The following is a 27863-nucleotide window of genomic DNA, read 5'->3' on the forward strand; positions in this document are numbered from 1 at the left end:
AATCTCCCACACGCGCGCCGCTTGACGCAAATCCGAAAGAGCTTTCGCAGCGTGCCTGAACTAAACCGCCGGGACTGAGACCCCCAGTGAGGCAGGCGGGAATTCCGAAACGGTCGGAGAGGGCGAAGCAGGCGTCATCGCTGGTGGGAAGAGTAGCGGCCGGGCAGTGGCGCCTCGGCCGCGCTCGGCTTCAGCTCCGCTATTGATCGCGAGCCGCATTGGACGTCTCCGCGCTCGCCGGCGATGGTCGCCTGTGTGGTCCCTGCCGAGCCTCGTTGTCGCTTCGCCGCAGCCGCCGCTGGATCCGGTTGACAGAGGTGAGCGTGCCCGCCACGCGCTTTTCTGCCAGCGTCGCTTGCTGTTGGCTCTCAATGCCAGCAGCACGCTCGAGGCGGCCGCCGGAGTGCGTGAGCACATGCCGTTCGGCCGGGAACGGCATCCCTCACTCTACGGCGCTTGTGTAAACGCACGTTTTGCGAGTCAAAGGCCGCGTGGAAGCTGCATTGAAATCTTTAGTCGCCCGCTGTTCCGGACTGCATTTTGCGTGTAAAAATAATTTTGTTCAAGTTATCTCAAGTGCTTGATAAAACTGCTCTGGTTATATCAATCTTTAAATCGTATCGGAGATCAGTAGCCTCGCTAAGAAGCATCTATCAGTCGATTCATTGTGGAGTTGTTTGGGTCCGGCCTAAATATTTAGGTACCGTCTGTCATCCGCTAATCTATCTCGTCTTAAACAATGTCTAATTTGTTTATTCTTTTGTGAACTGCGGAGAACGTGGAGTTCCTTCGTATCATTCCAGCTTAATATATGGGGTAGAATATATAGTGATACACCTCCAGAAGTATTTAAAAGAACATAAAACTGGCAATTTCTCTTTTCTATGACATCGGTTACGTAAACGATATTTTATTACAAAGCAATTCTATGTGCGATCTGCAAATTGAAGCTGCATTCAATGGATAACAATATAAACTGAGCGTTAAGTCGAGAGGGTTACCTGGAAGCTGCCATTCAAATACAAAAATATTGCCTACTTCACGCCGGTATAATAGGGAAGATAGTAAAACGTCAAGGTACTGTGATAAAACGTCAAGGCATTGTGATTCATGCGCAGCAGTAATTTGCTCCCGTTTCAGTTTGGTTCATATTGGATGCGATCAAGATCCGCTCAAGTGTCAATATTACGCTTGCGGATGACTTTTTTCTTCTGCATATTGGCGTTATAGAACACAAAAAAGTGGACAGGACGCAGTCCGTTGAATCAGTGGTTGATAGTTGAATGTCAGTGCGAGCAAGTCCCCATACTCACGCTGTGATTTTTCGTGGCTAAGTCGCAAAACTGGAGTGCAATGAAATTCGTAGTGACAAAGCTCCTACCACAATATTCTATTCGCTTCCAATATGCGTTTTGTTCTTGATGTGGTGGTAGGTTCTGCCAAGAGCAAAATGAATAAAATTTTCTGAACCCGCTTTCGGGTAATGTGAACGCCGATGTGGTTCGGAAGACTTGGGTACCGCCATCGACGATGATCGCCTATTTTCGCACACTTTATAGAGTCAGCTCGGGGGTCAGATATCAGTGTTTTGCTACTTTCATGTCTTCGAAGCCAGAAAAATAATTATTTCACGGCAACACCAATTATAATTGGATATGATACCCTTAAAATACTAATTATCAGAATGTTTCTTTTAACGTATTACTTTGCGTTGCGGTATTGTGAAGCGAGCCCGACAAGGCCGAAGAAAAACTATCAATCGAATTTTCAGGTACAGCACTTGATGGTCGCAGGAAAATTAAAAGGGCAATTGAACCGTCCAAAACGTATATACAGCATTTTAGAGAACAGCACTTAAATGTAACAAAAAAAAAAATACATCGTTGGGGAACTTAAGATTGCTTACTTTCTCCGAAGGCGCAAGCCTGGGAGTGCTTCCAAACAACTTGTTTACTGCTACATAGCATTTTCATCTCATTCTTCGGTTTCATTTCTTTGTTTTTTTTTTCGGCGCGAATTACTTCTAACGTCTTCTTTTCCGCTGCGGCCTGTACGCGTGTCTTTCTTCGCTTTAGTTTCTTAGTCTTGCGGCGCGGATTACGTTAGCAAGCCGACTAGCAGACCAGAGCATCCCTAGAATCAGGGTTCTGCGTGGCCGGTGTTCACCTGTTATACTCACGTGCAGTCACGTTCACGTGTCACGGGTCACGCTCTATTCTACAACTTTTTACGTTTCCACTTCATTTTTGTAAATGTTGCGAAGCGGGTAAATTACTCCCCAAAGCTCGCGATTCCTCTCCAATCCCCCAAGTGTGCATATGCTTCGAAGGAAGGAACAGTAAGAACGGCAACTTTCGTTCAGCGCTGGCTACGTGCGGAGATAGCATAGTTGTGTAATATTGCTCAAATTATGATATTACACAACTGTGCTATCCCGCAAATTTTGGTGCGGCATCTACTTCTGGCAGCCTTAACAGCGATGCTGTGCACCGCTTTGTGTCTCTTATTACGCCTCTCTCAGATTAGGATTGTGCATGCATAAGTGGCTCTATTACCTTTAACGAGGTAGAAAATGCTGTCGATCAGATTCCCGTTTCCAAGAGACCTGGCTGTGGCAGAATGTTAGGATAATTTTACAAAGCTTGTAAGTCTCTTTTGTGCCCCGTTCTCATAAACAAGTTTGCTTATGCCATTGATATAAATTCTCTTCCCCGGCCATCCACCCAAAGTCACATTGTCTTAATTCCGAAGTGTACAGAAAAAAAAAAACGGCTTTCAGTTGATGGTTACAGGCCGACCACACTCTCTAATGTAGACTACAAGATTTTTGCGAAGGTTCTGTCCAGCCGACTTCTGCAGTTTGCAATTACTATGCTAACAGGCCCTCCCCAAACATGTGGCTTGCGCTTACGTTCAATACAGACCAATCTGCCCATTGTTCGTGCAGCCCCGGAGTTTTGTTCTGACACTTCCGAGCAGTTCTTTCTACTTCATATTTACCCTTCATAGGCTTTCCCTCAAGTGCGCCACTCGTTGCTGTTTTCACTCCTTGAGCGCGTGGACATTGGTTCAGTTGTTTCGAATGGCACACGTCTTTGTTATGACGGCTGTTCGACTTGACTAATTGTTAATGGGGCGCTGTCGAGGTCTGTGGCAATACAATCTTGGGTTAAGCAAGAATGTTCTTTGTCCCTCTTCTTTTTGCCCTTTATTTAGAGCCCCTATGCTACGCCGTGGAACAACTCGGCGAACTGAGGGCTTTTTTGTCGGGGTGGACTGTACACGTTGACAACAAATACGCTACTTTTTGTCAGCGCGTTTAATTTTTTTTTGGTGACAATTTCGGCTATTACGTGTTGGCTAAGTAGCGACTGGCACGCCACGGGTCCGTTGCGCCGAAGACGACTGCGACGAAGACGGGACCTCCTCACGTTGTGCAAGGCCACGCGCAAGCCTAGACGACGCCGGGCGCTGCTCACGAGGCACACGGTCACGCGCGCTGGGTATTTTTTAACGCGATAGCGTTATTTGGCTCATTTTTCGATTTTCCCGTGCCTGCTAGGTATCGGCTATCAGCCGTGCTCATCAAGCGTCCGCGGAAATACGTCATTGCTGCCAACCGCTAGCTATGACTGAGGCCGGCGAAGGCGAGGGCTCACGTGAATCTGAAATACGCGCATCACCAATTGACCTGTGGAAAGGAGGACAATGATAGTGTCGTCGAGACGAATGCGAATATCCGTTAATAGAGTAGGCGTTGTGCCTGCGCAGCTAAGTTCGTTCTGCGTTCTGTGAGTGGTAAAATGCTCGGCAGACCGCTGCCAGCCGTACCGTCATACCGCCATCACACCAAAGCGTCTGTCCCATCGCAACTAATGTCGACACCAAAACTTGTGTCACCTAACTAAAGAGGGGGGCAAAAGATTATGGCCAATGTCTGAAAAAGCAAGGGTGGTATAGATTATGAGAAGAAAGAACTATAGTGTCTCCTAGTAAAAAATAAAACCAAGTTTATAGCGCCTAATTGCACAATTTTTAAATTTACGTTTCAAATATTCCGCGGTTCAGTCACAACCGCAATGTGTGTGGAGGGAACGAGTGATGGCACCACGCGGCCAAGATAAAAACACCCAAAAAGATTTCAGGATGTCACCACCGAGAACACCCACGCGAGGCTCCTCGGCATGGCTCTAATGAGAAGCGGCAGAACCGTGCTTACAATCGCCGAAATGCAGAAAATATTTAACAAATTGTGCCACATTGTAAAATAAAGTGCCTAATCAGGGGAACAGCAGGAGTGAAAGTGGAAACAATAAGACTCGTGCTGGCGCGGAAGCTTACCGTCACCGAAGAAAACAAAATTAAAGCTTTCATCGGGAGACATATAAGGCAGCCCTCAACCTACCAATTTTCACGGTCACCAGAAATGTCCTAAAATTGGGTCTTATATTAAAAAAACCTTTAAAACATCAGGGAAAGCACTCTCTTAGCGCAAAGGAAGCAGCTGTTAAATAATATCGGGACGGGTAATCGCATCCAAGGTAGAAGTTCGGTTCCCGGCCGCGGCGGCCGCTTTTCTGATGGAGGCGATAAGCAAAAACGCCCGTGTGTACGAGTTTTCGGCGCACGTTAAAGATCCCCAGGTGGTCAAAATTAATCCGGAGCCCTCCACTACGGCGCGCATCATCGCCTGCGTTGCGTCGGCGCGTTAAACCCTACAATGATAGACACCCTTCATGTTAGACCGATCCAGCTACTATCCACAAAAACCTTTCCGAGCCCAAATCATTTGATCCAAACTTACGCATAGACAGGAGAGAAGCGAAGATCAAATTCCTTCAATTAAATTACCAAAGCCATACCAGAACAGTATACACCGATGCTGGAGCGTACGAAAGTACTGAGGCAACAATAGTCGCAATGGACTTCATGAGCCTCCCCCACACACAGGAACGAAACAAGCGGAAACTAGACCCGCCCTCTCGGCAATCCAAATAGAAGCACAAACATTATTAGAGACTCACCACAGCATTTCAAACATCATTGCACACGGAATACCTAAACGCTTCCGAAAAATCCTCCAATCTATAATGAAGGAAGCTGAAATTACACGGACACCCGGCCACGAGGGTCTGAAAGGTATTGACGGTGCTGACGAAGAAGCACGCCAACTCACATATAGTGCTCCTTGCGACCACGACTACCACACTCCTCGCCCCAAAACAAATGGAGAACCTCTCTTCTTTCCAAGCCAGAGAACGCGATCATTCGCGAGGTGTACAATACAATCGCAAGCTTTCGTCGACCAGATTTAGGGGAAATCCCCAAGGTGGAGTAAGTTTCTGCGAAGGAAAGTTTGACATCCACATGAATGCAGCCATACAAATGAAAGCTATACAGCTTCCCCAGAAACTTCGCAGTTGAAGAAAAATTCGTCCTGGTCCAGGATTCGAAGCTGGGACCACAGGTGGATGTCAAACGTTCCTTCGCAATCGCAAGCTCTGCAAAGGCAAACCAATTTATGTATTCGCAAATCGGTGTGGGGGAAGATGTTAGGTAGAAAATATCCGACGTCAGCTGGAAACTGTGTGGATGCGTAAAAAGTGCACCCTTTTCCACACAACCTGGCATAGTCGAAGGGGAGGCTCAGGGGAGAACAACTCAAACATTACATGTTCTAATTGTGTAGAGAAATGGGAGGCAGCTTTGACTATCTTGCCACCTCAAGATCAGCGTGAGCTGCTCCAGAGGGCAGGTATCGAGCTGATGGATCTGGGGCTCGATGAAACTGATATAACACCAAGTACCCGGAACCTTTCACGCCCACACCTTAAACCACACAAGCGTAGATGGCCTCTGTACTTTCTGTGCCAGGGCGGTTGAAAACCATTGAAACTTGTCTTGCTCTCTTGACAGACCTTCGGCGTTTGGAAAGCATAAATGGTAAAGGCAGCAACTCCATTCCAAAATGATCAGTGGGGGTCGGAGTAACGCTATCGCGTCGTACATCTTAAAACCTAAACGTAGATGTCACTGCAACTCTTTTTTGCCAAAGTCACTGCGCGAAGTTCGTCCCGGGCGGCTTGCGTGGGGTGGAATTTTTGCTTGGTATTTTTTTTGCTAACGCCAACTCACCAAGCTCAAGCTTAAACAGCTCTGCTGTTAATATAACAAACAGGGACGCCGTGGGCGTACTCTACATAGCCTTGATATTGTTTTGCCTCTATTAAAGCCAAACTTTGTATGCCTCACTGATGGCGTTTGATGTAGCAATATGACACAATGCAGGGCAGCCAAATTTGCACAATGCTTTTAACAAAACGGTGATGATGAAAAGTGAAGGAAGATCAAGCACCTGAAGAAAAAAAATGGATGCGGCTTAGTTGAGTTAACCCTGGATATGCAAAGCAAAAGCTTGGCTTAGTCTGGAGAATTCTTGGTTTCACTTGGTTAACCTTTGATTTAGCTATATTTGTTATACCATTCGTACGAAGCCTGCCTTTGTTTAAGGTTGTGGTGCCGCTTCCGTCGTTTTCTAAGCCTAACGGCTCGCTCTTCCTCAGTCTTGCTTGATTGATTAAGAGGTTTAACCCGCCGAAGCTACACAGTCGATGAGGAGCACCGCAGGGGAGGGCTCCCCCGGATTAATCTTGACTACATGGGGTCTTTAACGTGCTCCGAAATCTCGACCACACGGGAGGCGTTTTTGCTTTTCGCCCCCACCAGAAAAGCCGCGGCCCTCTTCCTCAGTATTCGACAAGAATTGGCAGCGCAGACACACGAAGAACGAAGGGGGAAGCATGAATGCCGCAGCCCGGATGCCGACCGATCAGCGGCGCATGCCTGTGCCAGAAGCTGCGGGGCAGGGAGGCTGCGGAGGTGGTCGGCTGCCTATCAGCTGAGCGGCCGCACCCACTGCAGCCGCCGCCGCTCACTTCAGCAGAACTGACTGAAAACGGGGACTTGTGCCGAGGGCTGAAAGCGTGCCCGGCGAGTCACGTGATGTGCTGCAAGGGGGTTTGGCGCAGCCGCGGTCAAATGAAGGTCGACTTGCGAGCGACGGCGAAACCGCTCGACGAGTTTAGTAAAGCTTTGCTTTAAAACACTTCCCGAGGTCGAAATGGAGCCTGAGTCCCTCGCGTCATGACGCCGACATCTATCCGATTGTGCCCTTCTGCGTTTAGACTTTGACTTAGGTTGCAAGGCAGAAAGCTCAGCGTTTGAAACACCTTTCTCTTAAGAAAGGGCCTTTAAGTTTCATTTGCATGCAGAGCCATTTTTAGGCATTGCGAAATGGCTGATCGTTGTGATGAGAGCAGACATGGAATCTGTTTAAGGCATATGTGAGTTGCTTGCAACATAAACGTAACGTCCTGCTATCATGGCTTGTGCCCGCAGATGCGGAGGAAGGGCTGCTGGGCTGATGCTCACTGTCTAATACTTCTCCGGCTCCTTGGGTTCTTGAAAAGCCTTGCACGTAACCGCGATGGTTAGCGGTATTGCCGAGGTGGTACTCGGCTCGGTCTCATTGGCCTCCTCTTGATGGACCATACGCGGGACCATGCGTGAGGTAGCAGTGGAGGCTCACGCTCCTGGCGTTGGCTCTTTCGTTGTGTGTAGCCCCGGCAACATTAGGCATTCGTCTGCCTCAACGGAAGTCGGAAAAGCCCCCCAAAATTATCCAAGCACTTAAGCCTGCTTACGTACTTCATGGCGAAAGCCCGGTGATGCTTACCCAAAGAGCTTTCTACTGCTCCATCACGTCCTTTTCTTCTCTCTCGTTTCTTCGGCTTTTGGAGTGCATTACTTCTGCAGGATCCTTTACTGCTTTACATCGTGTTTGCGTGTTTTGTCTCCGCCTTTTGGCGCGAATTCATCGAACAAGCAGACTGCGAACACTCGGCACAAGTTCCCCCGCAGAATCAGAGTTCTGTGTGGCTGGGGTGCCCTTGTTCTGCTCACCTGGCCTTACGTGAACGCGGCACGCGATATTCGAACTTTTTTCCCACCGTTGGCAGCGCGCGGGGATGGCGTGGTGGTAACCATATTCGGCTCCTATCAGGAGACCCGCGTTCAAACGACCCGAATTTCAGTGTTACTTGCTCTTTAAAGCGACGGTGATTTCGTGTTCCAGGCTACGACGTCGGCGTTTCGAACGATGAAGCACTTAAGGCTTTCGCTTAGAAGCACTGAGCTGAGTGAGACAGCACCACAAGAACAGCACCATGCTGAACCCTGCTCAAAATCAACATAGGCCATCAACACTACTATTGATGGGGAAGCAAGAAATGACAGAAGCAACCCAGAACTATGCTGCATGGTATGCTGGGAGGGGGAATGATGGAGGCCAGTTGCTGCAATGTCTTTTTACCTTATGATAGGGGGCGGCAACAGTCTCAAGCTCCAACGAGCTCAGTTTAGAGGGCTTAGCATCATGCTAACATCACCCGGGAAAAAAAGCCTTCTTTGCGAGGGTGATTTATTTTGGACCTTGAGAATGCGGCGTGATACGCGACATGAGACGGAATTTGTTGTATATTGACCTTATATATGCTATGGCAGCATCGACCTTCAGCAGTTACTTACCAAGGACAGCTGCTATTCATAGATCATTCGTTGGTTTGTGTATCCCGCTACTGTATCTCGTTTTCGAATCCAACCAGAGAGTGTTTAAACTTGCGTGTTTTAAACCAAGCCTTGAATTTACGTGTCTCTCGAATTTCAAGTTGTGGTATGCCGGTTTTCCCGCGGAGGTAAACATAGGCTCTGCTGGTAAGGTGAACCGGACTGCTTTAGAGAGAACTGAAGGGCGTACCGACAGAGCCCAGATGCTTATACTAGGCCCGCAGGCGCAAATGCCAGTATGGCCCGTCCAGAAGCATTAAACCACCGTGTCAACAGGCAGTTAATTGTATGTTTCTACACACACGCAATGCGTTCTCTGGCAATACTCCTACGCCTACCAACAGTGAAGCCTGGATGTTTCGATTATTAATTTTTTTTGACCACTGCAGCCATATAGAAAAGAAAATTTCCAACTAGCGGGAGTAAAACCGGAGATATTTCCCGGGTGTACAAGCAAAAAAGTATGAATTTACCGAAGCACGAAGCTTGAATCAAGCGGCTTTTAAAGAGACCAAGAAAAAAAGGGGATCAAAACTTTGTGTTCTGTTAATTATCGGGAGGTACGAATTATTCGAGTTTGTGTCATAGTGGGTCCATTGCAAAAGTTTCAGGCCTGCATAAAGAAAACGAAGGGTTGTGGTGCCGCACCTGGCAGTTGCACCGGAGCAACACAATAAAGTACGAACTGGGTATTTTTGTATGAACAAATTTGAGTGCACCCATATAGTACGTTGAAATTGTAGGCTCTATCAACCTTAATGAAAGCAAAAATAATACGGTACAAATTGTCTTCAAAAGTTGCTGGACTATTAAAAATAAAAATTGGGGCATTTGAAGAAAAATTTTTTTGACATAGTTCATGCAACCACTTTCACCATATCGAGTGCGAGCTCCGTGTACAATGAAGTGTCGTCGAGGCCGCAGTTTCGCATAGAAAGTACTCAAGTGTTTGGGTCAGAATAATTTTAATAAAACTGTTACTGTAACAGCTCAAAATTAAGCGTATGTATTTATAAACACAGATAAGTATTGCACTCCTGAGGCAAGCAGTACTCAAGTACTCGTGAATATACTGTCAGCTTCATCAGGCCAAACACGGGAAGAAAAATACCCGCGGAGCAACATACTGTCGGCTAAAGAATGCGCTGTCGGTTTATTGGGTTCCGTACTTGCAATGGTCGTAACGATTTAATTGAATAAATTGAAGCGACGTGGAATAAATGACTACTCTAGAGAATGTCTGCATGCTGAAGGAGTTTGAATTTACTGAGGCACGTCGCACCTTTCCAACAGGCACTTTACAATGTGAAACCGTACTAGCATTTCCTTTCGCGGTGGGAGTTTTGGCATTGTTCATAGGAGTGTTCTTAAAAATTGCACTCGGGTATTTTACGGGCGGACGCTCATATCGCAAGCCGCCACCTCACCGGGTTCTCCGGCGCTGATCCCTACGAGGTCCATTTATAACTCAAGCCGACGCATGTTCTCTCGCTCGGGCTTGAGCTCTTCGCAGCGTCACTGGTACTGCTGTTTGTCATGCCCGACTTACCTGTCGCACCGCGAGTCCGAGTTTTTCTGCCGGCACTTTGGTGTCTCTCCATTTTCGCTTGACGCGCTGAAGGGGGACCCCTTGAAAAGGTCACCGTAGAAGCGGGCCTCTCACCTTCCGAGCCCCGTGGCTTCGGTGCTGGTCCGGCGCGCGCCCAGTCGCTGTGTTCATGTCGGAACGAACAGCTGTCCCTCTGAACCTTGTCCTTCAGGACCCGGTATTACTGCAGCCGCTTCGAGGTAGACACCCTATTATCCACATGGTTTTCATGCTGACCTGTATTTTTTACGTGACTCTTGGCTTGATCGTCTGCACGTTTAGCGAATGTCGTCTGTTTTGAAAAAAATTACGGACGAAACAGAGAAGTACCAAGTCCGAACAACATGTACAAAAAACTTCTTTCGACAAAACTAGCCACAGAGAACTGAGGGCAATGACCGCGGAATTTCTAATGCCGTGCAGCAAGCCCGGATGCGTCTAAGTGCAGCGCAGTTTGGGTTATTGCGCTGGTGCTCTAGTACCTAGAAGCAACCGCTGCGGGAAGCTGCGATAAAGACCATGCAGAGTCGCCACTCCGAACAAACTCAATGAGCATGAGCCCCGTAACGCAGGCCTGGGCCTTCGGTGTTCCAATGCACCACGGTAGAAAACATTGCCCTCTGTTTCCTTCACCTGTTCTGCAAGGCCTGAACCGAAAGCAATTGTGCTCGGGAAGCCACCGCACCGGCGTGGAACTCGTTCACTATAGCCGTGCCTCGAACCGGTAGCGGGTTTGCAATAAAGGACAACCGCCTCTTTTTTACACTTCCTGCGGGAGAACACGAGGTCGCGGGTTCGATTCCCGGCCGCGGCGGCCGCTTTTCTGATGGAGGCGAAAAGCAAAAACGCCCGTGTGTGCGAGATTTCGGCGCACGTTAAAGATCCCCAGGTGGTCGAAATTAATCCGGAGCGCTCCACTACGGCGCGCCTCATCGCCTGCGTTGCGTCGGCGCGTTAAACCCTACAATCAATCAATCATCCTGCGGGAGAAAAAGTAGGAACGTGAAACGAAAACAAAAGGAGGCTTCCACTGTGCCTTTACTATTACAGTAACTCCCCCCACCCCGTATGAGAAGACAGGGGCACGATAAAAATATCTCCAGCGTGTGCCAACGCCGCATACGACATGCATTGGAGAGCAGGTATGGCCCGACTCACCTCTCGCAACTTGAACTTCAACTGCTGGGACCGATTCATCAACTGCATGCAAGCAGAACGTCTAGCTATTTGAGCAACCCATGACTTAAATGCGCTGACTGAGAGCGCGACATTCACATTCACATAGAGTAAGGCTGGTAAGGGAAGGAAGAGGCCGCGAGAAATTAAATGGTGCATGAACGCCGAAGTCTTAGAAGTTCCGAACACTGCTTGCACGGTTTTTTTAGGTTCCCATGTAAACTTTGTTAACAATGGTTAGCACACTCCTTTTATCCCACCTTTCACAGCACCCGAATCTAGTTTTGTCGAGTCCAGGTTGCGTCGGAAAGCCGTGCGTTGTGCCGCAATATTTTCCACAGAGGCCAATCATAGGGAGAGCGGCAGCAATAAGTTGAAGTGAAAATAAAATACAAAGAAACATGACACCACCGGTGCCGTACCAGAGGCACCAGGAAACACCGTCTGCAGAGGGCTGCTCCTGTCTCACTGTTCCGTCAGTGACCAATGAACACACGCGTATGATTTATTTATTTATTTGTTCATTAATACATACTGCGGACCACAACTCGTCCCACGCAGGAGGGCCGGATAAAAGGGAAAGAACAATCTTACAACTAACACCAAACAAACAGTGCACTATTTCTCTATTCTGGAAGCTCGTCATTCGGTTGAATGGTTCCTTTCTGACGTAGTACGCGGAAAAAACCCTAATTGGAATAGGTATGTTCTCGGAAAGTATGGAGCTAGTGCATTTTGTGGCTGATGTCTTGTTGGTCCTAATATTAAGAGGGTAAGGAATGGAGTGGGATTAAGAGTAAGTTTGAGATTAAGCAAAAGAGACAGGAAATCAAGACGGGACTTCTTTCTTCGTTTTTCAAGGGAAGAAATATTAGTTGCTAGCATCAAATGTCATAGGTTTCTGTCCGTTAACACTTACAATACATAAACCTGATGGGCTTTCGTTGAATCTTTTCAGGTTGTGTAATATTTTGTTGTGTAGGGTGGTCCCACATGGTGCTCACATATTTTTTCCCTCCCGATCAAGGTTTCACCTCTTGTGCTTGTACTTTGTTGACCTAGCCGTTCCTGCAAATAATCTGCACAATGATGCAACGCACATTTAAGTTCCTGTTTTTGTGGCGAGAAATCTCAGGTACTGTTAGCAAAAAAAAACATAAAAAAAGGCCTGGAAGCTTCCAGAGACCGCTGTTGGATGAAAGTGCGGCAGAACGTAAGGTATCACTCTTCTTTCAAAAATGCCTTATCACTGAATATTTGCGCAGTCTTCTATGCCTCTTAGGGTAAATATGTTTATGTACAGGGAAAAGTACACAAATACTGCTGGTAAATAAAGCGTGTCCGGTAATCCAAACTCTTATGTATATATGTACGCTTTATGACCGGCCCCTGTAGCGGATGCCTACCTAATGCATCTACCCTACTTATTTATTTAGTAGCGACTTTTTACCCCGCTGCGCAGGGTAGCGGGGGAAAAGCGGAGAGAAACAAATCGTGCACCATGCGAGACAAAATTGCTTTCTTTTCGCAAGTATACTTTTTTAAGGCAAAAAGACGAACATACCATGGCCCTTAGCTCGACTGCGTACCTTTCAATGCACATCCCAAAGTGGATCAACAAGCAAGAGCGGATCTCACCGATAACGACGCACAAGCAAGATCAGCAAGAGGTTTTCAGGGATCGTGAAGCAAAAGCAGAGACTAACAACCCCCGTACTATTCAGCTGCATGGTGGAGCGAAAGACTCAACCGGATTGCTACCAGTTTCGCTTCAATGAGTGGGAGTCGGCCTTAGAGGGCATCTGGAACATTTGCTTTTAACGTCGCAAGAGCTTTTGGAACAATAATAAGCGAGCCCAGCCGCAAAATTATAGGACAGGCGAAAGGCCTCAACTATTGCGGCTCTGCGTGCATCAGATTACCTCACTCACTCCAAAGATTATTTTCCTAGCCTTCGTACTTAGGCCGAGGCATTGCTTGTAGGCTTAACTGTCGTAACGGCAGCCATATGTGCCCTATTGGCCGGAATAATTCAGTTTTGGTATTCGACGTATCAGATCACAGCTTAAAGAAGAGCGTAACAAAAAAATCATGCACGCCTCCGTCTAATGACGACGATGGTTGAACGCGAAGCTTTCGCGTGATGGATTCTTTGGGTGACCAATCCCACACTGCCAGTATGTGCTGCTCTGGAGGTACGCACCATTTTTCTACAATACCCACTGCAGCTCTCGGGTGTGCATATTGTCGGGCAAAAGTTTGGGTTCGAGGTCTACGGCGCGAATCGGTACCTGCTGCTTGGCGTTCACTTCGACTGTATCGAAATGGAGCGATCTGGTAGATGCCGGCATTAGAACGGGAGGGACCTAGGTTCGATTCCTGCCAAAGGAAGCGCTTTTTCTTTCAGTACACCCCCTATAAATAATCATCATCGTCATAGTAAGCTGGCTTTCGTGCAGGGCATATTGGCGTACAACGGAATCAGTGAGGACGCTAAAGCTTTGCTTTAAAAGCTGGTAGTCAATAAAATTTCCGGGGGTGTTTAATTCTGCTTACGTGCTTTGTAGGTGGTAGCCTTGTGATAAGTATTAACAACTTTGTTTCTAGTTCGTATTTGCATCTGGACTTCAGTACAACACACGGGTAGGCAAGTGGGTGCATATTTCAAAAATTAGAGCGCCATACGACAAGGATAGCGAAAGACAACAAACAGAAGCGCGTGAGCGCAACAAGTTTTATTAGAGGCATCGTTTCATATATATATACAAAACTTCACCGGGAGCATGCGCACAAAGAAACCACAGAAATGCTGGTAAGATAGCTCCAATCAAAGAACAGCTTGCAAAACATGAAGTATTCTGGCATGCAGTATCACCGATGTGTCACTGAAGCACTGGTCCCCTTTCCTCTTTATATGATAAGTCTTCTAGGAACTCCCTGACCATTGTGTTTTCAATTCTACCCAGAATTCTAATTTTGTCCAAGAAAGGTCTGCATTTGGACTGCAAAGGACTGAATTGTTGCACTGATCACAATGCGCTGCAGTAATGCGCGCCCGTACTCTTTTCAGTGACGAAATGTGCTCACGTGCCCTACCATTCGCACATCTGCCTGTCTGGCTGATATAGGCCTCCCACATGGAGATGGTATCACGGGTAGCATTCCTACGTCACAGGGCACAAAATGGTTGGCGTCCTCTTTTCGCATCTTTACTTTTCGGTGTGCCTTTATTTACACACACAGGCGGCCAAGTTTTTATGGAGCAAGAAACCCCACAGTCACCTTCTGCCTGTGCCACTTTCTGCCACCTTCTTCAGGTTGCGCGTAACCCTAGGTATATAGGGAAGGATAACTGGCATCTCCTCAGGCTGTTTTGATGGCTTTTGACGAGCTTGGCCTTTGGATTTCTCAGCAAAGCCTCAGAAACACCCACCAAAACAAAGGTCGGGTAGCCTACAGACAGAAGTCTCTGTAGCTGAGAGTCTAATCTCTCCGACACTCCATGGACGCACGACTTCTTCAGAGCGGATTCAAGAACCGAAGACACTATGGCCCTCTTCACGGTCCTTGAATGGGCAGGTGCATATGGTAGAAGCTGTTTACGGGCGATAAATACAACAAACCTATTTGGACGAAAACCTAAAATTCATGTCTAAGAACTGCAGGGAATTATGCCAAGGCAATTTATTCGTGAGTGCAAGACCCTTCCCGAGCGGATCCAAATTCTCTACAATTACTTTGGGGAATTCAGAGTAGTTAAGATAACATTACTTCTTGGAAGCAACTAAACAATCGTCCACATACCTAAAAACACGCCTAAAATTCTAATCGTCAAGCTTTAAAAGCAAATTCCAATCGACACTGGGAAGAAAAATATTGCTGCACAGAACCGGCGCGACCCACGACCCGATACAGGTGTCTTGTTTTTGGATATACATGCGCCCTTCCAAAGAAACGGATGTCGCGTCAATGTAAAACTAATAAACCTGTAAAGCTATTCACAGACATACCACATGTGTTCCAGTTTACCACACCAATCGCGTTAATGCACCGCCTGACAGAGGCGAAAAGCTCCGAATGAGGCATTGAATGATACAAATCCTCCACATAAACCGAAAAGGCATGCGGTACTGCGCTGTCATTTTTGTTGAAATCAATTACCTCTTGTGAAGTCTTAATAAAAAATGGCTCATCGATGATAAGGGATATAGATGTTTCTGTAAAAATCTGCTCATGTGTGACAGCCAGAATCCCCGCTCGCTAACAATACACCGAAAAGGCATCAAATCCTTATGCGTTTTTGCCGTGAAAAACACACTCAAGAAATTACTCTTGCTAATAGTCACGGCTTCGGCTAACTTGCGCGACTAGAGTTTATGACATAAATCCGCAGCTCTTGCTTTTCATATTTCGGCACTTTGGGCACAGGTTTGAAGCTTTTTCCACCGCTTGCATTATTGTGTACTCCAGAAGGCATCGCTACAAAACCACCTTCCTTTGTCGCTTAGAGAAGGCGTAGCCCGTTGTCGTTGAAGTACTGAACCACAGATTTTGTATTCAACGGTGAACACTGACGTTGCTGTTTCAGGCCAGTCCTACTCAGGCTGTCTACGCCGTCTAGAAGACACCGTTTCCGGTCATCAACCCCTGCTTTTTCTGCGATCTGTCTATTGAAGGAGAGCAACTAGTTGTGAACGAGCGCTTGTGTTTGTCGTCTTTGAGTTGTCCTTTTCATAGTCGCGCTCTAGTTTTTACCCAGTATTTGCACCTCTTTCTCCGCATTCGTTTCATTGTTTTTTGGTGCAAATAACTTCGACTGGCTTCTTTCTACTCACTTGGTATTACGATCAAGGGTTACGCTGCACTCAGAATGCGACAACTTTTGCGTTTACAGGTCATAGATTTGTGATTTTTGGGAAGCGGGCACATTAGCCTCACAACGCTCCCGATTCCTGGCCAGTCCTCCAAGTGGGCATGTGCCACGAAGAACGGAACAACAGCGACAGCAACTTTTGTTCTCCCGCTGGCAATGTGCGGTGATAACGGAAATGTTAGGCATCGTGTTGCTGTCGAGACGAGCGTTCATCCACCACATATGTTTTTTTTGTGATTTATTCTTTACAGCGGCAGCCGCTTCCTTGACCTCATATTTATTTTATTTATTTATTTATTTACTTTCATATCTTTCTTTCATAACTTTCATATTTACTTTCAGACCAAGGAGGAGGCATTGCAAGAGGGGTGGTACAAGTGGCAGACTGGTACAAAAAACGAGTGTTACTGGCAGAATGACGAACGACGACGGTTGTTCGCAGAATGTGGCACTTAAGGTGTCGCCCGTAAGCAGATAACTAAGTGGCGCTGTATGCTTTCGAAGGCTCTTGATTTCACAGTGCTTCCACCGGAAGGAAGGAGCGAGAGAAAGCTTAAGTCAGTCACTTGCAGGGCGCCTCTAACATTAGTTATATCTATGGCAGTGAAACCTGAAGGAGGAATAAGATGCGTACGGCAAACATACAGGCTACTTCGTTGGCATTGCCATTGAGTTTTCGGCTCTTGCAGTGCAGCTATAGCGAAGACTGCAGCAAAACGAGATTTCGGCGTATATTGGCGACGGTCCTCCATGGGCATACTCATGCACGTTTTTCGTTGCCTTGCAAGTTTTATCTGTTACGGAAGAACTTCTGCCTCCGCCTATGACAGGCATTTTCGTTTCGCGGATACTTCCCGCCGCCTTTGATCTTTGACTTCGGTCTTGGCAATGCATTCGTGTCGTGTCCGCGTTGGTATTTTTCCTGTCATTACCAATTACTTGTTATAACAAATACTTCAACCTTAGTCTGTATTTAATTTGAAATTTTATCCCTTTTGTTTTTTTTTCGTTTTTGACGTTCATTGTTTGTACCTTTGCTCATGTAACCCCTCCTATGTAATACCTTCTCACGAGGGCCTTTAGGGGTATTATGAATAAATAAATAAATAAATAAATAAATTAGATGTCCAGCACAGTCGCCACAGCTTCAGAGAAAGATCGGAAAAAGAAGTCGGTGTGGAATCTCGCTGCCCTTTTCATGTAGCCTGTGCCGTAGTTCGGGAATAACGTGTAACACTACCGGCCGCCATTCAAGCCTTGCCTTTCGCCTGTGGCAGATGAGGTGCTGCCAAGCTCTGTTATAAGATAGTTTTGGGTTACTGACGTGACATGACGACTTTTAGTGTACGTCCAAATTCGTTCAAAGTAATACTGCTTCTCGAAGCCGTACTCCTCCAGTAAAACGCAATGTTCGGAGGGTAACGAGAATTTCCTAATCTTTTAAGAACAATTTTTCCAACTGAATATTACGCGAGAAGGCGCGAAATTCGCATAATTTTAGCTTAAACTAAGCGAGCAAACGTCGTACAGTTTGTTGCGAAGAGCCTCTCTACGGACGTCGAATCTGTTTTGTTTTGAACGCCGGTGCTGGTAAAGTGCATGCGGGTGGAGAGAAATGAAGGTGGGTTGCATTTATGCATTGTAACGACGTGCCCAAAACAATTTTCCGAGGCGTGCAACCTGGCTGTAGACAGCGGCGGCGGCGGCGTTGCTTGGAAGGTTCCCGCGAGCGTCAGGCCGGCGTCCTATCGACGCTTCCCGTCGCCAACGGGACAAGAGGGAGGCGCGCGCAGCAGTAGCAGCCGAAGGAGCCCCTCGCCCTTTACCACGTGGCCGTGGCGCTCCTCCTCCTTCCGCCGGCTATCGACCGGCAACTATCCCAGGGCCGCGCTGGCACACTACCCTTGACCGGCGCCCGAGCACGGCGGAGGCCTGTTGCCTACTGGGGAACTGGCGTCTGTGACCCACTTTCTGCGAACGAGATGCAGCCAGGGTCCGGTCACGGTCTCGGCCCCGATTAGTGTGTTGTGCGGGCCTTGGGCATGAGTGGCCTTGCACCTCGCACTCGACTTCATTGATCCTGCCATCTAACGCGGTCCCAAATCCAAAATATCTGTAACCCCACATCTGAGCTCCAGGAAAGAAAAATAACAAAAAACAGTAAGAACAACCAACCGCTCAGTGGCAAATAAAAACTCAGTATTGCTTTGAGAGCAGTCTTCGCCGTGTTTTATTTTCCCCCTACATGGTTGAATAAAATCGGTCACTTCCCTAGATGTTTCAGTATTGCTTTGTACCAACTCCCGTGTAGAATACTTGAAACCTGAACTAGAGAATATACGTTGTTTTGATGTGTACCTCATCTCTACCTGTTTTCTTCTGGCCAACGGGGCATGAACTGCAACGCCGAAAGTGTAGTGTTGCAGCGCACTCAACAAAGATTTAGGGAAAGTTTTATATGCGTTTGGGCCGAAAAATACAGGCTAAGCCAGATATGCATATTTTATGTGCGACTTGTAGGCCGAGATAGTCATCGGAACTAGATGGTTATCGGGCCGGTTGAAATCCTATGCGAAGTATTGCGTTCGGGGCTGTGGCAACTGTGTTATGTGCAATAAGAAAATGGTCTATTCTTATACCGTTGTTACAAGACAATATGCAGTATATTTAACGCTCACACACGTCTAAATATAGAAATATACAAATCATCTTTGGATATTGTACTGTCCCCATGTAGAGATGTGAACGCGTTTTCTGGGGTCACACAGGTCCTGAAGAGCGACTTCCAATGCACTTTCAGGGCTATACTGCTCATACATAGCGACGTGCAGCTAAACAGCTCACGCAAATCTTGTATGGCGGAATACAGAATTTGTTTGGGCTAAGAGCCTGAAATAGTGGCATATATGAACTCCTACCCCAACATAGGCTTCTACAGCTGCATACACGAACTCTTTAAGTCCACACAGGTACCATAGAATGCACGAAGGAGATGTTTGCGCTTATTTGTTTCTCCTCCAGCTTCAAAGCATTTCGCTAGTCGAGCTGCGGCGGCTCATTTGGTCCCCCTCGGCGCTTAGCACATCTTGGAGAACAGTACGGCGTGAAGTGGTCATTCATATCTCTGGAGAGTTCAGTCATTCGGCGATACTTTGAACGCGTAGTGACTTGTGGGGGTAAGCGCAATTGCGCCGTCTGGGTAACGTGCGACACAAAGTGTGAAGGCGCGGATCTGAGTGATAAGAGCAGTTGCCAGAAGGAGGATGGTGAAGAGAAACAAGCGCCGGGGAAAGAAGGGCGCTGCACACGCCTCTCAAGGACAGTGCGGACGCGTTTGGGAGACAAAAGGCAAAGGAACGCCCAGCAAAGGTCGCCCCGGGAGAAGTCGGCGCGAATGAATGAATACCGAATGTTTAAGGTCATGCCGTGGACGTTGCGAACAGAACAGAACACGGAGCTGCTGATCGCGTGCTTACCTACCTGCCAATCGGGGACGCGGCTAAGCAAGCGGCGGCCACCAGCTGAACAGGACGGGCAAAAAGCTTTGGATAGGCACGCCCAGGAACCCTGTGTGTAACCCGCGTTCGCCAACTCAAACGTCGCTGTAATTTATTTGTGCGCGCATTTTAAGCCCGTGCTTGTGTATAATCTTTGTGCAATTCTGCGGAGCTCTGAATCATTCACGAGCCGAGACTGAGCCTTGCAGACAGCGGGCCTTGCAGACACAGCCTTGCAGACAGAAAAACGGCACGTCTGCCGGTTTCTTTTACGATTTCGAGGTAGCGTTTGAATCTTCAATATCGCCCCGTGCTTGGCGTTCCCTTTGAAGATATTCGCTTGAGTTTGTTTATCTATTTATTATACTACTTTCAAGGCCCAAAGGGCGTTACAAAGGGGCGCGTAACGGAGCATTTGACAGCCCGAAGGGGAAAAAAGGAAAGGGAAGAAAAAAGTCAGATACAGAAAGCGAAACAAGAAAATTCAGCTCAAGAAAAAGAATGAGTATGTGGAAAACAAATTAGCAAACGAATGACAAGAACAGAAGAACGCTGCATATGGTTAGAAAAATGTGCTAAATACTCGCAGTCTTGAACATCAGAGCGTCTTCAATGGGTACAATGGCAGAGGAAAGGTGGTTACAGTCCGCACATGTTCTTCGTAAAAAGGCGGCTGCAAAACATTCTGTAACGCAAGAAGAATGGCAACCTTATACCGGTGATCAATGCGTCATGAGTGCTATGAAGGTTATGAGATAGGACATTGCCTCATTGATGGGTTGTGAAAGAAGACGCTATGAAAATGTCAAAGCCCCTTTCATCTAACCAGAGAGATGGTTGAAACGCGAAGATTTCTTTGGGCGAAATTGAGTAAGTGGGCGTTTGCAATTGATTTGCTTGAATTAAAATAATTTAGAAGATCGAGTAGCTTAGTGTATGAGTATGCTTACACTTTACAAACCGCTTCCACCAATCTAAACTGCCTCGGCGGTGTTGGAATGGCGTGCTCGAATGCAGGTCGGCTTCACAACGCGACGGACCCAGGTTCAATTCAGACCACAGGAAGCGTTTTTTTATTGAGGTGCATCTTCTTCTTCTTCTTCTTCTTCTTCTTCTTCTTCGTCGTCGTCGTCGTCGTCGTCGTCGTCATCATCATCACCACCACCATGTGTCCTTAGGCTTTTCTGCACTGCGTTTATATGTTCGGCGCAAGTTACGCATAGAAAGCTTCGCTTTAAAAATGAATTCGCTTAAGTTTCTTTAGGACAGTTAAGTCTGGTAGGTGAAGGTTCAATTGCATTTCGGATACGCTCGCAGCGCGGGAATATTCGAGAAAATACAACGAGCTGAGCGATTCTGAACAGATTCTAACGCTGTGATTAGAGTGTGATGCACAGGATACCATATGGCGAAAGCGTACTCAAGCGTTGGGCGAATTGATCATCGGTACGGCAATATTTTAAGGGACAACGGAGCATTAGAAAAATTGCGGCGCGAGTAGCACAACGTTCCATTAGCATTACTTGAGATATAGTTAACATGCATGTGCCAGGATAGGTTATTGGTGATGTAGACGCCGAGGTACTCCTAAGAAGAGATGTTGGAGGGGGACTGCGTAATGCTATAGCTACAAGCGGGAGAAATATATCGCCGCGATATGGTCATGAGACTATTGTTTCTCAGAGTTGAAAGTCATAAGCTATGTATTGCCCCTGGTTTAGCCAAGGAAGTGTGCACGCTGCTTTGCTGAAAACATTCCTACGTCGCCAAAGAATGCGCAGCTGGTGGATTTTAGCGTCCCCCAAGCCCGGCACCTCGGCGTTTTCAAACAAAAGTTGCGCGTCTTTCTCGCAGGCATCTCAAAAATATTTAGGCCATCTTCGCGTATGCCGAACACCAGAATTCTCTCTTTATGCTCATACATATTCTCTGCATGAATTTGACTAAACAAACATAATTTTTTTTTCTGTTGCCATCCTGAAATGTACACGTTTCTTTCCGTTTCATTTCGTTTTTTTCTTCCCCCTAAAAGCGACACGCGAATTCTGTCGGCGGCGGCATTACTGCCTCGGCACATCTGGCTGTGCCCCGGGGCGTTGAGTTGCACACCAGCATGTAAACTCGAAAGCTCGCGGTTGGGCGCTTGCGTGAAGGGCGCTACATCGGGCCGTGGATGCCTGCGCTTCGAGCGAACAATTTGCAAATGGCTTCAGAGAAAAGAGAGAGATAGTGTGTCTGCGGACGCCTCAGTGAAGTGGGAATTTCTCAGCAACTTTTTGTCGTAGGTTTTGAAGTTTGAAGTACACATTCTGCAGGATTCAAGGAAGAATAAGCGCAAACAATTCGACAGGAGACACAGTAAGACCAGACGGGACTAGCGCTCACTTACACCTGTGTTTATTTTGCAGAAAGAATTAAAGTATGTGCATCGACGCAACCCGTTATCACACTTATAATAAAAGATAAAAAAAATATTGCTCGTTTAATGTCAATTTCAAGCGTGTTATTCATTTCTGTTTCTGTTGAAGCGTCCCAAAACGCCAAGACTTGGACTGTGTTTTCGACGTGATAAGGTAACACGGATGCGTAAAAAAGAGCGGTCCCGATAGTTCTAGTCTGCCACTGCACCAAAGTTGTTTTAGCAAGACAAAAATAGTAACACAACTTACTAGGTCACTTTGGGGCGAATAATAACGCTGCAGTGTAGCGAAATACTTGAAGTGCGTGAAGTTACAGCGCATGCTTTTGGTTTATTGATGATGTTTGACGCGCAAACGCTACATAGGCGATGAGGCGTGCCCTAGTGGAGTGCTCCGGATTTAATTTTAACCTCCTGGGGATTTTTATTGTGCGCCGAAATCTCGAAGACACAGGCGTTTTCGCTTTTCGTCTCCATCAGAAAAGTGGCCTTCACGGCCGGGAATAGAACCCGCGTCCTTGGGCTTAGCAGCACAACGCTCTCGCCACTGAACCACCGCGGCGGTCGCATACTTTTTGGTAAGACATTTATTTAATTGATTTCAAGGCAAGGACAGCTTGAACCTCAAGCACACTGCCGATGGCGAGTACTGCAGACCAGGGCACTTTCACCAGCCACTGGAAACAGTAATGCAGCGATGAATGCAATGTCACGACGCACGAGCCCGCAGCCCGTGCTCGCAAAACACGAGGGCAAGAACAAGGACCTCGCAAGAACAAGGGTCCGCAAGAGAACGATTTTCAGACGCCTGGCAGGAGAGTTGCTATTGCCTGAGAACTGCGGCTCGATATGGTAATGTTCTCAATGCCAAGGAAGGAGCAGAACGCGTATAGCGTGTATTCTTCGCGTGCTGGGCCATTCCGATTAGTCTGTACACGATTTGCACATCGGAATATCAAGGGTTCCGGAAGAGTAAGTAGCGCAATTCAAAATAGAACAAATATGTCAGCACATTTGCTTGGCATATGTCCATCCATGCCTAATTGGTTCGACATTCAATACAACAAGCCGAATATGGTGTAACGGGAGCATCTGCGCTAAATGTGGACATGGCGTAGCACATAGATATCACACAGCCAAGGCTCAAACTAGGTTTTTAATGTTCCTATCCTGTCCAGGTTTAGCACTGTTGTTTCAATACGAATAGTATCCAACCAACCCAACTTTTTATCCACCATGGGCTGCATGAAACGATAAGGTAGTTTTCAGGGGCCGTTCACAAACTACTAATATTTGCACTATCCAACGGATTATGACTAAGAAATGAGATTTTCAGCATCTGTGCTGTTTTTCAAGGGTAGCATGTGGTAACTCATTGTAAATTCGCGTTTCTTAAGATTGTGCTCTGTGTACTGCGCTCTACTAGTCTTTTGTTTCTCACGCTCACCCTTCGGCGATGTCATTTGACTCTAGCATACCTTTTTGCTGCTGTTATTTTTGGGTGATTTGTACATATGTATTATATACTTACTTTCCTTTCTAAAGCCATTAAGCCGTTAGGACAGGTAAATAAATAAAAATGTTCGAATGGAATTTCTTGCCATTAACAATTCCGAGTGACTGTTGAAGGAAACTGGATAGAAATTTGTGTAAGTATTGCTGGCGCGCAGTAAAAAAAATATCACGCTATTGAAAAGCTTACTGGAGAATGGCCATGCTAACAATTTCTGCAACGAGCCAATGAAGGAATGGAAGTGCAAAAAATAATTTTAAAAACGAGAGAATGTACACGCACATTATTCGATACCTAATAGGTACCTAATTCATACTGGAAACTATATAAAATATTTTGTAACAGTTAAGGTAAGACTGGTGTTTCGACGCGAATTCGACACAATACCGATTTAACGGTATTGTGACAGAGCTCATTTCGAAAAACGACGATCTAGAAAACCGGTCAAGGCGGAACAACATTATCTTTCATGGTTTGGCAGAGCAGTCTAAAGAAACTAGTGCTGATCTCTTAGCCAATATTTCTCGGCTGATAACTGCCACACTTAAGATTGAATGTCCTCAAATCGAGCGCTGTCACCGTATTGGAAGGGTACGCGAAGGCCATCCTCGACCTGTGATACTGAAACTACTTAACTTTAATAGCAAATTTTCAGTCCTTAAAAATGCGTTCAAACTGAAAGACCTGGGTTTGCACGTAACAGAAGATTTCTCAGCTAGGGTTCGCTCCATCCGTAAGAACCTATGGGATGCATCCACCTGTTTTCGAAATAATGGTTCCACTGTAAAATTGAGGTTTGACCACGTATTCATCGATGACGTTCGGCATGACTGGGATGAGGCGTCTAATTGTATGAAAAAACGGCGTGGAAAACCTCGTGAGCAGCAGAGGTCTTCTGCTAATGATGCTTCCTTACTTAGCAACGGTGCTCCTTCGTCGTCTGCCCTGGTCACACCGCCTGAATGACCGAATAAACTTTCAATAATGAACATTAATGCCAGAAGTATCATAAACAAGTTTCCTAGTTTCTTGTCAGTCGTTTCTTCGTATGAGCCTCATGTCATTGGAATCACAGAGACCTGGTTGAGTGAGGACGTACATGATTCAGAATTCACTCCTCCAGGCTACATTGCTGCTCGGGGAGACCGGGAGCATGGGAGAGGTGGCGGTGTCGCCTTGCTATTCCGTGCAGATCTAAAATTTTCAGTATTACCCGCACCTGTTCAGACAGAGTCACTTTTTTGTAAACTGTACCTAGATGGCCGAACTTTCGTGATTGCTGTGTTTTATCGTCCGCCGGGATCTTCAGTTGAGTTATTGCATAATGTTCTCCAGCACATTTATGATCACAGTCTGTTTTCTTCTGAATTTATTTTTATGGGTGATTTCAACGCTCCCGGTATACACTGGCCAGCCTTAACGTACTCTGCTCGCGATTCATGTGTTAGCCGAGAAATCATTAACTTTTCTTTGGCTTTCGACCTTACTCAAATTGTCCGCGATTTCACTAGAGAGCAAGCCATTTTGGACTTGGTATTCCTCAGTTCTAGTATCATTGAGAGAGGCTACAAATATGAGATAATTGACGGTATTTCAGATCACAGGGCAGTTATCGTTTATTTAAACTCATCAGTTTCAAAAGCACGCTTCTCGTTCACCACATTTCCGGATATTAGCAATGCTGACGATGTTTCAATTACTGACTATTTGTCAGATAATTTCGACGCGTTCAATGAGCTCGCCGCAACCAGTGAGGTAGATTTACTGGTTGATCGTTTTGAACACATTGTTAAAACTTGCATTAGGCGTTTCATTCCTCTTAAAACCAAAAAGAAAAATGTTAGAATTCCTTGGATCTCGCGAGATATCCTGCATCTATCACGCCGTGTTTCCAGATTAAGGCGAAAGAGGAGACTGAATAAGCCGGAAAGCATATCCCGATTTAACGAAGCAAAGGAAGAACTTCGAACTAAAACTAGCACAGCTAAGGATTTCTTTTTTCGCGTAGAATTAAAGAACTTACTAGCAAACAATCCTCGTAAATTTTGGAGTTCAGTTTTGCCACGGGACTCGTCCTCTACATCAATTATAGTCGGTAGTGAGGCCACAAATGATCCAGTAACCATAGCAAATGCTTTTAACTCTTATTTTCAGTCAGTATTCTCCTGCGACAGTAATGCTGGTCCCCCCTTTACGGCGCTCAAGCATTCTTCAATCACTAATATAAACATTAGTGAGGATGGAGTATTAAACCTTGTTTTGAACCTAAACGTAAAAAAATCCGCTGGCCCAGACGGCATTCCTAACCAGTTCTTAGTTCGTTACGCCTTATGGATGTCTCAATACTTAACAATTATATTCAGGAAATCATTGGCCACGGGTGTTGTTCCAAAATCTTGGAAACGTGCTAAAATAATTCCATTGTTTAAGTCGGGGGACAAACAGCTGTTGAACAATTACCGGCCGATTTCCTTAACGCCCTATTCATGCAAACTCCTAGAGCACATCATACACAAACACATAATGGAATTCCTCGAAGAAAACAACATTTTGACTAATGCTCAGCATGGTTTCAGACATGGCTTTAGCACTCTAACACAATTAAGTGAATTCGTACACGATATCGCCTCTGCATTAGATTCCGGAAATCAGGTTGACGCCATATTCATTGACTTTGCTAAAGCCTTTGATTGTGTGCCCCACAAAAAACTTCTGTCCAAACTGGATGCTATTTTAAAAAACCCGTTTCTTGTTTCATGGATCGCCAGTTTCCTTTCCGATCGTTCCCAGTACGTATCATATAGCACAGAAAACTCTAGCACTGTTACTGTAACCTCTGGAGTACCACAGGGCTCAGTCCTGGGACCATTACTGTTTTTAATATTCATTAATGACCTGCCATCTGCCTTCGATTGTAAAATTCGCCTTTACGCTGATGATTCCGTTCTATACCACACAATCACTTCACCTGCGGATCACTGCCACCTACAGGAGTCATTCGCATTGTTTTGCAGGTGGTGTGATAGCTGGGGCATGAAAATTAACTTCCGCAAGACTGTTATACTCTCCTTCCATAAGAGCACTTTTCCCTCCAATTTCGATTACAGAATTGACCAGGAAACTTTACAGAGGGTCTCAAAATATAAGTATTTGGGTGTCATAATTGCGCATAATTTATCTTGGTCGTCACACATTGACTACATCTGCAATAAATCATTAAAAAAGTTAGGTTACCTCCGCCGTACACTAAGGAACTCTCCTAAAGAAACTAAATTAATGCTCTACAAGTCTCTAATCCGGCCTGTTCTCGAATACGCCTCCCCAGTCTGGAGCCCTTACAAACATACGGAAATAAATCAAATTGAGGGCATTCAAAAGAAAGCGGTTCGATTTATTTGTCGCCGCTACGACCGTTATTTTTCGCCGTCATCAACACTGTCTTCATTGAATTTGACACCACTCTCAGATCGCAGGCGCGTTGATGCGCTAAAATTTATGCATTGCATCATAAATGGCTCCTGTCGCCTTTCTCAAAATACCCTAATAAGTTACGCCGAACCACGTACGACTAGAAGCCAATCAAAATTAAACCTGGTCCCCTACTTCGCCCGCACCAACACTTTCAAATATAGTTTTTTTCCACTTGCCGTAGAACAATGGAACTTGATGCCCTATTCTACCCGCTGTCTTCCTTTGACTGAATTCCTGTCCGCGCTTTCCTCGTCCTAATACGTATTAAAGTGTTCATGCCAGTGCTCGTGTTCCATTACAATACATATATGGGGTATTTGCTTTTTTCTTTTTTTTTTCTGTGATTTCTGTGTACTTTTTCCTTTTGTACTTTTTCCTTTGGTCATCTCCCCTCCCTCTTTTTGTTGTCATGTGCCTCGGTCTGTTGGTAGTTAGCTCTGGATGTATGCTTTCTGTACCCCCCACTCCTGCTATAGCCCCATGGGGCTGCAGTATGTACAAATAAATAAATAAAATAAATAAATTACGTAACAAGAGAGTCTAAAGAGCGTTGGTCAATTATAAACTTTTTATTAATGTTTTGAGGAAAGTAAATTAATCTAAATTAACTAAATAACCGTCTCTTCGAACACGTTGAATAAACTATGAAGTCTCAGGTGCGTCATAATAAATTGTTAGCCATCAAGTACGTTAGCGTACTA

At 46.1% G+C, this 27863-nt stretch overlaps 1 protein-coding gene across 1 annotated transcript in view; it reads left to right on the top strand.

The window, feature by feature from the left end:
- Positions 1-207: 207 nt before the first annotated feature.
- LOC144137793 (uncharacterized) overlaps positions 208-27863 on the top strand; it is a 192497-nt gene continuing 164841 nt past the window's right edge. Inside the window, exon 1 of the mRNA XM_077669782.1 lies at positions 208-317. The gene's annotated coding sequence lies outside the window, so the exon portion shown is untranslated. The remainder of the gene's footprint in view (positions 318-27863) is intronic.

This window comes from Haemaphysalis longicornis, unplaced genomic scaffold (genome assembly GCF_048455015.1).
Source record: "Haemaphysalis longicornis isolate Haplotype H1 unplaced genomic scaffold, Haemaphysalis longicornis Haplotype H1 scaffold_1, whole genome shotgun sequence".
NCBI lineage: Eukaryota > Metazoa > Arthropoda > Arachnida > Ixodida > Ixodidae > Haemaphysalis > Haemaphysalis longicornis.